This window comes from Lutra lutra, chromosome 4, assembly GCF_902655055.1.
Source record: "Lutra lutra chromosome 4, mLutLut1.2, whole genome shotgun sequence".
Classification (NCBI taxonomy): Eukaryota; Metazoa; Chordata; class Mammalia; order Carnivora; family Mustelidae; genus Lutra; species Lutra lutra.
The window spans coordinates 56,935,767-56,950,865 of NC_062281.1; the positions used below are offsets into that span (position 1 = coordinate 56,935,767).

General features: G+C 36.5%; 1 pseudogene; it reads left to right on the forward strand.

Moving 5' to 3' along the window:
* Positions 1 to 658: 658 nt before the first annotated feature.
* LOC125099502 (uncharacterized) lies at positions 659 to 758 on the forward strand (annotated as a pseudogene).
* The last annotated feature ends 14,341 nt before the right edge of the window (positions 759 to 15,099 follow it).

Genomic DNA, 15,099 nt, shown 5'->3' on the forward strand with positions numbered 1-15,099 from the left:
GCCTCTATGGGTAATTAAATTTAGTCTTAAAAATTTAGAAATACGTAACATTTAATAAACTAGATGCGTTTTTAGTAAAATAGTGATATTGATACATTTTGGCTGTGATGTAGCTTTCTTAACTAAGATATTACTGTGATTGTTATTTGAAATAACCTATTTGAAATAGGCTGCAGTTATTTGGCAGAAAGATCCCATAATAAATATGTTACATCCATTTTAATACCAAGGAGCAATTAATAACTTTCAAATTGAAATTCAGTTTATTTATATACATCCTTCTCCAGATTCTCATTAAGTACTACCCCCGTTTGTTATGTTTTAACAGATGTATGAAACACCAAAGGGGAAATATGTCAAATCAAATTGTTTATTATTTGATCTTAAAAGATGATCAAGAGGAGCAAATGTCCAATGTTTAAATTCTAGGACCTAAAATAAATATTTCAGAAAGACTCTCATCTTTTGTTGATTGCTAAAATACACCACAGGATGTCACTTTTTCATGACTTAATTCAATGTTAAGAAAAAAAAAATTCTTGAAAAAATTGCTTTGTCTGACAAAGACAGAAGGTCTACTGAAATAAGCATTATATATATATATAAAACATATGTATATATATGTACAATATTTGTATATATTGTATACAATATGACATCACTTTGGCAGCACATATACTGAAATTGGAATGATACAGAGAAGATCAGCGTGACTCCTTACAAGGATGACACACAAATTTGACGTGTTCTATATTTTTGGTATAAATGAAAGTTAAGAGAGTAAATCCCAAGAGTTCTTATCATAAGGAAAATATTTTTTTGTCACTGTATCAGATAGTGAACGTTAACTAAACTTGTAGAAATTGTTTCATGATATATGTAAATCAAGTTATTATGCTGTACATCTTAAACATATGCAGTGGTGTATATCAATTTTGTCTCAAGAAAACTGGAAATATAGATTGATTACATCACAAATGCACAAACTGAAAGGTAAAAATAAGAATAGCAACAAAATAATGTGAGTCTATCTTATTGAATACTGAGCTGGTAACTGGTTCTGAACAATCTACTTTCTTACAAAAACTCTAGGAAGTGCTTATACCAGTTATACTTCTTCTCAATTTACAGATGTAGAAAGTGATGATGTTTTCTTAGTTGAACCTCATAAACACTTATATTAGATGTGCATAAATACCAGTGAAAGAACTTTATTTCCAAAACATGACATGGATACAATGTTTTGGGGGATAATATACTTTTTCTATTACTGCCACAGAAACATTACTTTGGTTAAAAAGAGAACGATTGATTGGTTGATTGACTAGTTATGACAACCCTATTTACTCTCACTTTCAAATCTATTATCCAGAATGGTTCGGGGCACCTGGATGGCTCAGTTGGTTAAGTGACCAACTTTTGATTTTGGCTCAGGTCATGATCTCAGGATCATAGGATTGAGCCTCATGCCAAGCTCCATGCTGGGTGTGGAGCCTGCTTACACTTCTCTCTCTCTCTCTACCCCTCCTCCTGCTGCTACAGGTTTCAAAATGTTTGTAAGTAAGAAAGAAGGCCCTTGATAAATGCAGTGTTTTACTCTGTCAAAATGTAATAAAACTTTAATTAAAGTGACTATTGCTAAAGCACAATTAAACCTTTTTAAGGGCATGGTCTTTGGGTTTTTAACTCCCTTATGTCTATTTCAGTTTCCTTCAAATAGCAGGGAATAAGGTCTTCAAGGAGATCCTAAAAGGATTTATGTCTATGGTTAAAAACATTTTCCAGAAATACTCAACAACTTATGTTTGCTTATTCTGTTAAGGATCCACACATTATAAATTTAAAGCTAATTGACCATTGCCATACTACTCTTAACTTCCATTCTTACAATGAACAAAATAGTGACTGGGGGGCAAGTGGAAGATTTCCAGTTCATCATTGAATAGTAGGAATCACAGAGAAACTTGGTAATATAAGATTTGAGGTAGTTTAGTGAAGCCAAATGACCCATAATTGTCATACTAAGAACCCTCAAATACATGACTTTCGAAAAAAGCAACAATAAATATTATTAAATTTTTTTGACCCTTGAAATGTATGCTATTGCTCTATGTAACTCATATATTTACTAGTATATGCTCTTTCCCTGGTGACAATGATTGGTTCAAGGGTGGTACAGTCAGAGGGAAAAATAGACACTCATTGATTGGTTGTAGGAAACAGTCTCTTCCTGAATTAAAAAAGGAAGCTATGTAACCCAGGTGCAGTAAGCATTCCTGTCCATCACAAGGGAATCTGGTTTACAAGTGAGACTGCTACAGAGGAGGGTAAAAAAATGGCTGAAAAATTGGTTAGGATCACTGGTCAAGCTAATCTAGAGATTAGATTAGTTTTAGACTTTTCAGTTGTATTCAGCTACCCTATTTAATTTGCGTTGGATTTTTTAAAAAAAGAGTTCATTTATTTATTTGACAGAGAGAGAGATCACAAGAAGGCAGAGAGGCAGACCGAGAGAGGGAGGGGGAGCAAGCTCTCCGCTGAGCAGAGAGCCTGATTCGGGGCTCCATCCCAGGACCCTGAGATGATGACCTGAGCCGAAGGCAGAGGATTAACCCACTGAGCCACCCAGGTGTCCTGCATTGGATTATTTTATCACTCGCCACCAAAAATGGTTTAGCTAGTAGTCACCATATCTACTAAAATGATATTTACAAAATCTCTCCTAACTTTGATATGATTATTATGCTAACTTACTTCTGACACTCAACATATTGTTTCTCTACATATTCTTTAGTGAGCCTTGAGTACAGAAAGAGACCAAGTTTCCTGCAAGAATCTATTCCATTAAAAAAAAAAAAAAATCCCAAGGGAGTTTGTAGCCATTATAATTGAGGCAAAGGAGAGAAGTATTGCATATTGATTTAATGTGATTGGCCTTTCTTCAAAAAGAAAATGTTATTGAAAGTAGAAACATTTTTCTGTTAGCCCACAAAAACATCCTCAGCCCCAAAATACTTGGGTTGCCTTTCTATGCTCTTAAAGATATTTATATAGGAATTAAACCACACAGCAAGTTGACCAGCCTTTGGGAGTTACCTAAACTATTTATACAATCTGCTCATAGAAAATTAAGTTCTGTGTTTTAAAAAGTTACTAAAAAATAGACCAATAAATCTATCTAGAAATATTTTGTGGCTAAAATTAAAATTGATTAAAATGAATAAAGAAGTATTGGAAATGGACAAATATACATATTTTTTTAGGAAAGGGAGGAGAGATGGGGAGAGGCAGAGGGAGAACCCCAAGCAGGCTCCATGCTCAGCACAGAGTCTGATGCAGGGCTTAATCCCAGGACCCTAAGATCATGACCTGAGCCCAAATCAAGAATCAGACACTTAACTGACTGAACCACCCAGGTGCACTATACATAATGCTTATTTAACTTTATATTCATAAATTGGTGTTTAGGCTTTCTGAGGAAACTCTAAAATGCAACACAAATTAATGTAAATTTGTACACGGTATGTGTACATACACATTTATTTACACCCAAATCTCTGAAGGTAAAGCCCATTATTTGCCAGATTTGCAAAGAGATCTAGTATCTAAGAAACATTAAAGATCAAGGGCATAGAACTCAATTTTTGTAAGTTCCATTTTTTCTTGGGAGTACTATTGTCTATTACATCAGTCTCTAAATAGGAACAAATATTTGGTAGTTCACAAATCAAACTTCATGTATAATAAATTACTTAACAGAGAACATTCTGGAGTCTGTCTCCTAAGGTTTGAATCTTAGGTCTGCCACAAGTGACAACAGACAAATACTAATTTCTAATTCTCTCCTTTTACTTTTTTGTAAATTGGGAAATTTATAGTGCTTGCCTTTCCTTGTTTATTGGGCTTCACGTTACACTTGTTTATTGTGAGGAATATGGAGAAAATTCATGTAATACATTTAGAATATTGCTTAGTACAAAATAAATATTTATATATGAGTTCTTACAGTAATACTTGTCTTTTTGGGAGGAGGGAGTACTTGTGCAGATATATCTATGTCTATATCTATAGATATAGATATATATGTATGATTTATTTATTTTAAAATTGACCTGGATTGTAGAATAACTCTATTTTTACCTTTTTGAGGAACCTCCATACCATTTTCCAGAGTGGCTGCACCAGTTTGCAATCCCACCAACAGTGTAAGAAAATTCCTCTTTCTCCACATTCTCACCAACATCTTTGTTTCCTGAGTTGTTAATTTTAGCTATTTTGACTGGTATGAGGTGGTATCTCATTGTGGTTTTGATTTGTATTTCCCTGATGGTGAGTGATACTGAACATTTCTTCATGTGTATGTTGGCCTTTTGTATGTCTTCTTTGGAGAAATGTCTGTTCATGTCTTCTGCCCATTTCTTGACTGGATATTTGGATAAAGGAGATGTGGTATATATACAGTGGAATATTACTCAGCCATCAAAAAGAATGAAATCTTGCCATTTGCAATGACGTGGATGAAACTAGAGGGTATTATGCTAAGCGAGATAAGTCAGTCAGAGAAAGACAAATACCCTATGATTTCAATCATATGTGGATTTCAGGAAACAAAACAGGGGATCATAAGGGAAAGGAGGGAAAAATAAAATAAGATGAAATCAGAGAGGGAGAAAAAAACACAAGTCTCTTAACTCTAGTTAACAAACGGAGTGTTGCTAGAGGGGAGGTGAGTCAGGGGAAGGGATAAGCGGGTAATGGGTGTTAAGGAGGGCACACGATGTGATGAGCACTGGGTGTTATATGCAATTGAAGAATCACTAAACTCTACCTCTGAAACTAGTAATACATTATATGTCAACAAACTTGAATTTAAATAGTTTTAATTCTTTCCTTCTTTCTCCATTGTAGGGAAAAATCTCAGTTCAGTCTTCTTCTTGTGTGTTTCCTTTACTACTCATACAGTAAGTGTGTATGAGTAAGTACAGAATACTTCATTTCTTGCACTTCTGGACCACCAAATGTGTGGGCTTTTTCCCCCCACAAGTGGTGGTCTGAGACATTGGCTGGGTGTCCTATAATTTAAGTCAATCCTAATCCTACCTGGAGGTGGTGTCGGATCCCACAGGTTAGTGGCTCTGTCTCCTAGACTGCCTGCCTCCCCCAACTTCAGATGCAAGTCACGAGGAGTAGGTCCTCGGGTTACTCACGACTTCTCTCTGATTTGGCTACAAATCAGAGGTTCTCATGATCCCTTCCTCAGTTTCAACTGAGTTGTTAGAGTGGCCCACAGAAAGAACTCAAGGAAATTCTTGTTTATCAGTTTAGTGAAAAATATGATAAAAGATAGTGCTGAAGAGACACATAGGGTGAGGTCTGGAGGGTCCTGTAGAGTTGGAGTAAGCCACCTTCTCAGTGCGGATGTGTTTGCCAGCCAAGAAGCAATTCCAACTCATTGTGATTCTAAGGAGGCTCCTTCACATAGGCAGGATCAACTTTTTGCTCCATTGCCAGGTCCTCTCCCTTCTCCGGAGATTGGGGGATGGGGCTGAAAATTTGTAGCTTCCAATCATGTCTTGGTCTTTCTGGTGACCAGTCCCCAGGAGCCAATGTGAGAGCCCGCACAGAGTTTCCTTAATAGAAGATGAGCTTACAGTGTTCTTTTCACTTATGAAATTACAAATGTTTGAGGAGCTCTATACTGGGGACTGGAGGCAGAGACCAATAAATACATTTTCTGTGATCTCACAGTAGTAAAAGTATAAAGCAAGTACACCAATTTCAAAACTTTGGTTATTTTGAGGGGTAAAATAAGGTGGAAAATATATAAAGAGGAAGGGAGAAAGAAGTGACCAAATACAGTGAGAAATATAAACAGGTAAATGATTGTATTTAAATTGTAAATAAATTGTATCACATTATTTTCTATAAGTTTGAACTATATTAACAAAATATAAAATATGTATGAGCCTATATTCTAGAAATTTTAGTGAATATGGGCAACACTGGTAACTTTTTACTTGTTTATTACTGGTTCAGAACTACAAGTTATGAGATTATTCCAGAAGACCTTTTTTTTTTTTTAAAGATTTTATTTATTTATTTGACAGAGAGAGATCACAAGTAGACGGAGAGGCAAGCAGAGAGAGAGAGAGAGAGGGAAGCAGGTTCCCTGCTGAGCAGAGAGCATGATGCTGGACTTGATCCCAGGACCCTGAGATCATGACCTGAGCCGAAGGCAGCGGCTTAACCCACTGAGCCACCCAGGCACCCAGAAGACCTTTTTATTAAGTAGTTTCCCAAGTACTTTTAAAGATACACTGAATATATTGTTCACAATTTATAATGACTATATTGGATAACTGTAAAATAAATTCTTTCTTTTAGTAAAATAAAATATTTATACATTGACAAAAATTAAAATAACTATAAAATAAAAAATAAAATAAAAAAATAAAAATAATTAAAAAAATAAAAATATGTGTTGTCAGTAAATACATTTTCATTTATTAATTTTCTAGTCTGACATATAAAGAGGTAGATTATGCTGCATTAAATTGCTAATTGGGACAAAGTACAGCATCCCTTCCTGATCAAAACTCTTCAAAGTGTAGGGATAGACGGCACATACCTCAATATTATCAAAGCCATCTATGAAAAACCCACCGCAAATATCATTCTCAATGGAGAAAAACTGAAAGCTTTTCCGCTAAGGTCAGGAACACGGCAGGGATGTCCGTTATCACCACTGCTATTCAACATAGTACTAGAAGTCCTAGCCTCAGCAATCAGACAACAAAAGGAAATTAAAGGCATCCAAATCGGCAAAGAAGAAGTCAAACTATCACTCTTTGCAGATGATATGATACTATATGTGGAAAACCCAAAAGACTCCACTCCAAAACTGCTAGAACTTGTACAGGAATTCAGTAAAGTGTCAGGATATAAAATCAATGCACAGAAATCAGTTGCATTTCTCTACACCAACAACAAGACAGAAGAAAGAGAAATTAAGGAGTCCATCCCATTTACAATTGCACCCAAAACTATAAGATACCTAGGAATAAACCTAACCAAAGAGACTAAGAATCTATACTCAGAAAACTATAAAGTACTCATGAAAGAAATTGAGGAAGACACAAAGAAATGGAAAAATGTTCCATGCTCCTGGATTGGAAGAATAAATATTGTGAAAATGTCTATGCTACCTAAAGCAATCTACACATTTAATGCAATTCCTATCAAAATACCATCCATTTTTTTTCAAAGAAATGGAACAAATAATCCTAAAATTTATATGGAACCAGAAAAGACCTCGAATAGCCAAAGGAATATTGAAAAAAAAAAAGCCAAAGTTGGTGGCATCACAATTCCGGACTTCAAGCTCTATTACAAAGCTGTCATCATCAAGACAGCATGGTACTGGCACAAAAACAGACACATAGATCAATGGAACAGAATAGAGAGCCCAGAAATGGACCCTCAACTCTATGGTCAACTCATCTTCGACAAAGCAGGAAAGAATGTCCACTGGAAAAAAGACAGCCTCTTCAATAAATGGTGTTGGGAAAATTGGACAGCCACATGCAGAAAAATGAAATTGGATCATTTCCTTACACCACACACGAAAATAGACTCAAAATGGATGAAGGATCTCAATGTGAGAAAGGAATCCATCAAAATCCTTGAGGAGAACACAGGCAGCAACCTCTTCGACGTCAGCCGCAGCAACATCTTCATAGGAACATCACCAAAGGCAAGGGAAGCAAGGGCAAAAATGAATTTTTGGGATTTTATCAAGATCAAAAGCTTTTGCACAGCAAAGGAAACAGTTAACAAAACCAAAAGACAACTGACAGAATGGGAGAAGATATTTGCAAATGACATATCAGATAAAGGGCTAGTGTCCAAAATCTATAAAGAACTTAGCAAACTCAACACCCAAAGAACAAAGAATCCAATCAAGAAATGGGCAGAGGACATGAACAGACATTTCTGCAAAGAAGACATCCAGATGGCCAACAGACACATGAAAAAGTGCTCCATATCACTCGGCATCAGGGAAATACAAATCAAAACCACCATGAGATATCACCTCACACCAGTCAGAATGGCTAAAATGAACAAGTCAGGAAATGACAGATGCTGGCGAGGATGCGGAGAAAGGGGAACCCTCCTACACTGTTGGTGGGAATGCAAGCTGGTGCAACCACTCTGGAAAACAGCATGGAGGTTCCTCAAAATGTTGAAAATAGAACTACCCTATGACCCTGCAATTGCACTGCTGGGTATTTACCCTAAAGATACAAACGTAGTGATCCGAAGGGGCACGTGCACCCGAATGTTTATAGCAGCAATGTCTACAATAGCCAAACTATGGAAAGAACCTAGATGTCCATCTACAGACGAATGGATAAAGAAGATGTGGTATATATACACAATGGAATACTATGCAGCCATCAAAAGAAATGAAATCTTGCCATTTGCGACGACGTGGATGGAACTAGAGGGTATCATGCTTAGCGAAATAAGTCAATCAGAGAAAGACAACTATCATATGATCTCCCTGATATGAGGGATAGGAGATGCAACATGGGGGGTTGAGGGGGTAGGAGAAGAGTAAATGAAACAAGATGGGATTGGGAGGGAGACAAACCATAAGTGACTCTTAATCTCACAAAACAAACTGAGGGTTGATGGGGGGAGGGGGTTGGGAGAGGGGGGTGGGGTTATGGATATTGGGGAGGGTATGTGCTATGGTGAGTGCTGTGAAGTGTGTAAACCTGGCGATTCGCAGACCTGTACCCCTGGGGATAAAAATATATGTTTATAAAGCTGTAAAAAAAAAAAAAAAGAAAAAAGAAAGGATGAATACCCAAGTTTTGTAGCAACATGGATGGGACTGGAAGAGATTATGCTGAGTGAAATAAGTCAAGCAGAGAGAGTCAATTATCATATGGTTTCACTTATTTGTGGAGCATAACAAATAGCATGGAGGACAAGGGGAGATGGAGAGGAGAAGGGAGTTGAGGGAAATTGGAAGGGGAGGTGAACCATGAGAGACTATGGACTCTGAAAAACGATCTGAGAATTTTGAAGGGGTAGGGGGGTGGGAGGTTGAGGGCATCAGGTGGTGGGTATTGTAGAGGGCACGGATTGCATGGAGCACTGGGTATGGTGCAAAAATAATGAATACTGTTATGCTGAAAAAAATAAAAAAAAATTAAAAAGAAAATAGACACATAAAAAAAAAAAAACTAAAGCAGAGATAGTTCCTGCTTTCATGGAGCTTAGAGTAATGAAAAATATTAAAATATAGTGTAAAAAAAAAATAAATTGCTAATTGGATATTTAATTGGTTATAAGAACTGCTTTTTTGGCTGGGTTTTAGTTATAGTTAGAATTTTAAAAAAATCTGGGGATATTGGGGTGCCTGGGTGGTTCAGTCTTTTAAGCATCTGCCTTTGGCTCAGGTCATGATCACAGGGTCCCGGGATCAAGACCCGCATCAAGCTCCCTGCTTGGCAGAGAACCTGCTTCTCCCTCTTCTCCCTGCTTGTGTTTTCTTTCGCTATCTCTGCCTCTCTCTCAAATAAATAAATGAAAATCTTAAGAAAAACCTGGGGAGATATATATATATATATATGTTTATATATATGTTTATATATGATGTAGATGGATACATAATGCTGTTTACTCATTCCTATGATGGGTAAGATATTTAGATGATTATTTAATATGTACTATGTGCCAAGAGCTGGGATGGACTCTGAGGAGTTAACATTATAAATTGATTACCTCGAAGATGATTTGTAATCAAATAGCTACAAAATTGTGAATTATAAATTGTTTATATATCTGTGTAAAAGTGTTATAGAAGCCAAGAAAAAGGTGTGAAAACTTGCAGACTGTGATTTATGTGAATTTCTTTCTCAAAAGCAAGACTTTTAATTCCATCTTGGATACCTCTCATGCTGTCGTCTATGCAGGGGCAGGCTCCTGTAGGGGGAGGTGAAATGGTTGTTATTCACACACAACAACTAATGAAAGAGATTCTCTTGGAATTGTGCCAACTGATGGCTCTTTGCAGAGATAGTAGTAATTTGTCTAAATGAAGATAGCTGCCTTGATTAATGAGATAAAAAATATAGAAATTTGTGAGATTAGATTCTCTGTTAGAAAAGCAACATTTCATAGAATAAGCATGCTTTTGATATAAAAAAACACACTTTATTTTCTATCTGACACTCTGATTTGCTGTCAATAAAAGAGAGCAAAACTGGTTGTACATGTATCTTTTCTTTCTTAGTCCCATATTTACTAGCCACACCCCTTTCCACATATGGAAATGTTCATACACAAGGGGATATGTGACCAAAAATGAAGGACCCCACCCAGTGCAATGGGGATATGGTAATTCATAGGAAATGATGAGAAAAAGCTAAGCTAAGCTATTGGGAAAATTTTCTTTATTAGATAACAAGATAGTCAACATATAAATATCTGGTTTCTTACAAGATTCAGACTATATATTCCAGAATTTAATAATTTAAGTACAGATATAAACCATATATAAGAAGGAATTAATAATAGAAAACAATAAATAATGAATACAAAAATATAAGTGAGATAAATGAGTCTAGTGTACATTACCTAGTACCTTTGCCACTGTTACATGGTAAAGTCTTTTGAATTGATTAATTAGTTTAGGATTGGAGTGGAAAGAGGGTACTTTAGCCAGCATTTGAAAGATTGTTACAATTTTGTTAAGTGGAGGAAATACAGGAGGTTATTTTATTCATTCATTCAGTAATTCATCCACTTAGTCAATTAGTACATAAAAAAAATTTTTTGAGCATCTAAGAGGGACATCTATGTAGCAAAATGGGCTTGTCACTGTATAGACAGGTGTAAAGCAATTAGAAATGATCTCTGACTACATGGAACCATGCTGTAATATTAAAACAAATAACTTTTAATTTAGAATTCAGGTAGGCCACACAGACAGCTTGTTTGTGAAACAAATGCTTACAACTAGAAAAATGAATGGAGTGCTGGGACCAATATGTTCCCCAAAAATGAACCTTAGGAGCCTTTTCTTGGTTGCCTGACCACAGTCTTTCTTCCAGTGGCCAAATTCAATGTCCCTCAGAAAAGCCCTGCTTGTAGGTATAGATGAACTTCTTCAGTTCTCATAGAACATTACATGGCTTGATCACCCTGAATGCACAGAAACAGGGATGGGGGTACTTGTCTGTTGAGTAAAGACTTCAGTCTCTTGGGCCCCAGAATATCACTGCCTTGGCTGAGCAACATTCTCACAGGTAATTTTGCACATTCAAACTCCTCTTTTCACTTAAAACAAATAGGCCTTCATACTGCAATGAGAGGCGGATACCACTTGCTTATGTTCCCCTCTCATAAGTTCTCAGGTACACTTTCCCCCCAAATACATACATACATACATACATATTTTTTATTTTTTATTTTATTTTTAAAAAATATTTTATTTATTTATTTGACAGAGAAAGACCACAAGTAGGCAGAGAGGCAGACAGAGAGAGAGCAGGGGAGCAGGTTCTCCGCTGAGCAGAGAGCCTGATACGGGGCTCGATCTCAGGACCCTGGGACAATGACCTGAGCCAAAGGCAGAGGCTTAACCCACTGAGCCACCCAGGTGCCCCCAATACATAAATATTTTTTAAAAACGTAAATTAATCAATACCAAAAGAAAAAAAATCTCATTCTGTCTCTTTGAGAAACCATCATAAACCATATAACAGCTCTTACAAATATTTCCTTCAAATAGGAAAATGTGATAAATAAGCTTATAAATCACATCAGAAATTTGCCATAATAATTTGACAAAATCTATTAGAGAAAACCCCTAAAGCATTCTAGATGATAAAATCATGTGCAATACTTGATATTCATTCAGTAGGGAACTCAAACATTGAGTATGGGAAACATTTTCAGGTATCCTAAGCCTTTGTCCAGTCAAGTGTGATACATTTTCTAAGTAATCTAGGCAGGAATGATCTAACCTAAGAATTTTCTTTAATTATATTATTAGTATCAGCAACCATAAAATTACATTGTGTTCTCCGTTCTATCACATTTTTCTTTTTGAAATGCAATGCACTAACATTTACTTCCATGGATACAAAAATACACAATTATGGACAGTGAATATAGGTGCTAAAGATGTCATCAGCATGGTATAAATCCAGATATACGGAAATTTTCTTAATGTTATTTTATATACCTCCAAACAGTCTTATTTAGTTAAAAAAAAGTCTCAGAATATGTGCATAGAAGCATTTGTAGGATGGAAATGTGTGCTCTGGGATTCTTTTAATTGTAGATTCTGTGCAGAGGTGTTTGTGTTGATGAAATCTTGCTTTCATGCCTTTCTGTACAATGCTCTCAATTTCTTTAGATGGAAAGATTTCCATATTTGAAATATAAGGCATTATGCCCAATACGACCCAAGGAATGCTATTGTCAGAAAACATTACATGGCATCTCCTCCTCAGACATTTTAACTCCTCAGGGGAAAGCAAATGTCATAAAAATCATGCCAGGCTCACAATAGTGAGAATCCAATATGGCTACCTAACTCCTAGCTTCAGATTATGTTTCTGTTTTGCTAACCCAAAGCCTTTTTCCAATGTCCATATTTAATAATGTGACCATTATACATAAATTAAAAAAATAACCTGGAAGCAAATATGAAAAATCAGGAGACTAACAGATGAAAAATACATCGGCTTCTGTGGTTTTAACAACTGACATGTAATTAAGCTAACTCTTAACCTAAGCATTATTATTATTATGTTTTAGTATCTATGGACTTTTTATTACTTGACATGACATGTGCCAATGTGCTATTCACATACTTCTATTTTCAGTTTCATTGTTGTCACACTTACACTGTCATCTTTTCTGTTAATAATTTAATATAAAGGTAACCATGGAGAGCTTCTAACCCGTATGTCTCTGTGTATAAAAAGTTTAATGAAAATAGGTTCAGCAGTTTTGATTCCGTTTTCTGTTGTTTGGAACTAACTGAAAGTCGTGATTATTTAGTAAAACTGACCCTTTCAAAGGAATCCAACTGAGGCCAAATTAGAGAAACTTCTTATCTTATAAGTAGTAGTTACATTGAAAATCTATTCTGAAAAAAAAAAATCTATTGTTTAGAGTAGTCACCCTCATTAATTACTTTAGCTGGATCTTCTGGAGAACTTGCTGTTTCCCCTTGCACCCTGATGTTATGGAGACAATTTCTTTTCTTAAACTTCATGAACCAGCCTCCGCCAGTTTCACATTTTCTTCTGCAACTTCCTCACCTCTCTCCGCCTGAATAGAATTGAGGAAAGTCAGGGCTCTGCTCTGGATGAGACTTTGGCCTGCTCATCCAGAGACTGCTGTGGCTGGTTTGATCTTCCATCCAGACCACTCATTCTTTGTCCATGTGGACAATAAGGCCCTTTTGCTTTCTTATCACTTGTGTGTTCGCTGGAGCAATACTTCTATTAATCTCCTTCAGGACCTTTTCCTTGCATTCACAACTTGGCCAACTGTTCAGCACAAGAGGCCTACCTTCCAGCCTGTCTCAGCTTTGGACATACTTTCCTCCTTCATTTTAACCATTTCCAGCTTTTGATTTAAAGGGAAAGACTAGTGACTTTTCCTTTCATTGAAACACTTAGTGGCTGTCCTGGGATTATTAATTGGCCCAATTTTATTGTGTCTCATGGAACAGGGAGGCTCGAGGAGAGAGAGAGATGGGAAACTAGCCAGTGGAACAGTGACACAACACAACACTTACTAAGTTTGCTGTCCTGTTTGGGTGCAGCTGGTGGTGCCCCAAAACAATGAGCAATAGTAACATCAAAGACCACTGATCACAGACAAATATAATACTAATGAAAACCATAACAAATATAATAATAATGAAAAAATTTGAATTTTACAAGAATGTGAAATGTTACCAAAATGTAACAGAGAGACATGAAATGAGCAATGCTGTTGGGAAAAGGGCAGTGATAGACTTGTTCAGCACTAGGTTGCTACAGATCTTCAGTTTTGTAAAAAAACGTACTACCTGCCAAGTGCAATAAAACAAAACACAACGGGGTGCCTGGATGGCTCGGTAGGTTGAGTCCCTGCCTTTGGCTCATGTCATGATCCCAGCGTTCTGGGATCGAGTGCTGCATCAGGCTCCCTGCTCATTGGGGAGTTTGCTTCTTCCTCTGCCCCTCCCCTGCTCATGTGCTCAATCTTTCTCTCTCTCTTGCAAAAATAAATGAATAATCTTAAAAAAAAATCCCAAAACACAATAAAATGAGGGAGACAAACTATAAGAGACTCTTAATCTCAGGAACCAAACTGAGGGTAGTTGGAGGGGAGGAGGGTGGGAGGGATAGGGTGGCTGGGGGATGGACATTGGGGAGGGTATGTGCTATGGTGAGTGCTGTGAATTGTGTAAGACTGATGATTCACAGACCTTTACCTCTGAAACAAATAATACATTATATGTTTAAAATAAAATAAAATAAATAAGGAGGTATGTTATATAACAACTAGGTTGATACATAGATGACCCCAAGATGTACAGTGGCATCATCTGGGGTTCTGCACATGGCTTTGTTCATGGACTATGCAGACAGAACAGAAGAGGAAAAACTCAGCAACTGAAACGTTGACCGCAAAGAGATTTTGAGAACTCCCAGAAACAACTAAGCAAATACTTGTGGATAGAGAGTTAGATGCTATTTTTAGTGGGTAGATATTTTTAAGACCATAGACGTATGGGCTGCATTCACATTTTATTTTATTTTATTTTTATCCCGATGATCTTCTTTTAGGTGACCTGTGCCTCAGTTCAACCTTTCATTTACCTCAGAACATAACTGGTAATCTGTCCTTATGGGATGAGAGACTCACTTCTTGGTACTGAGATTATCCTGATTTTGCTTCAGATGCACATTGGGGCAGGTTATGCAAATAGACAACTGTTATAAATCTCAGTAGCTAGGCTGACACTCTGCAAGGATGTGTGAAACTCAATTTAGCTGTTAGAAGTGATTTATTATT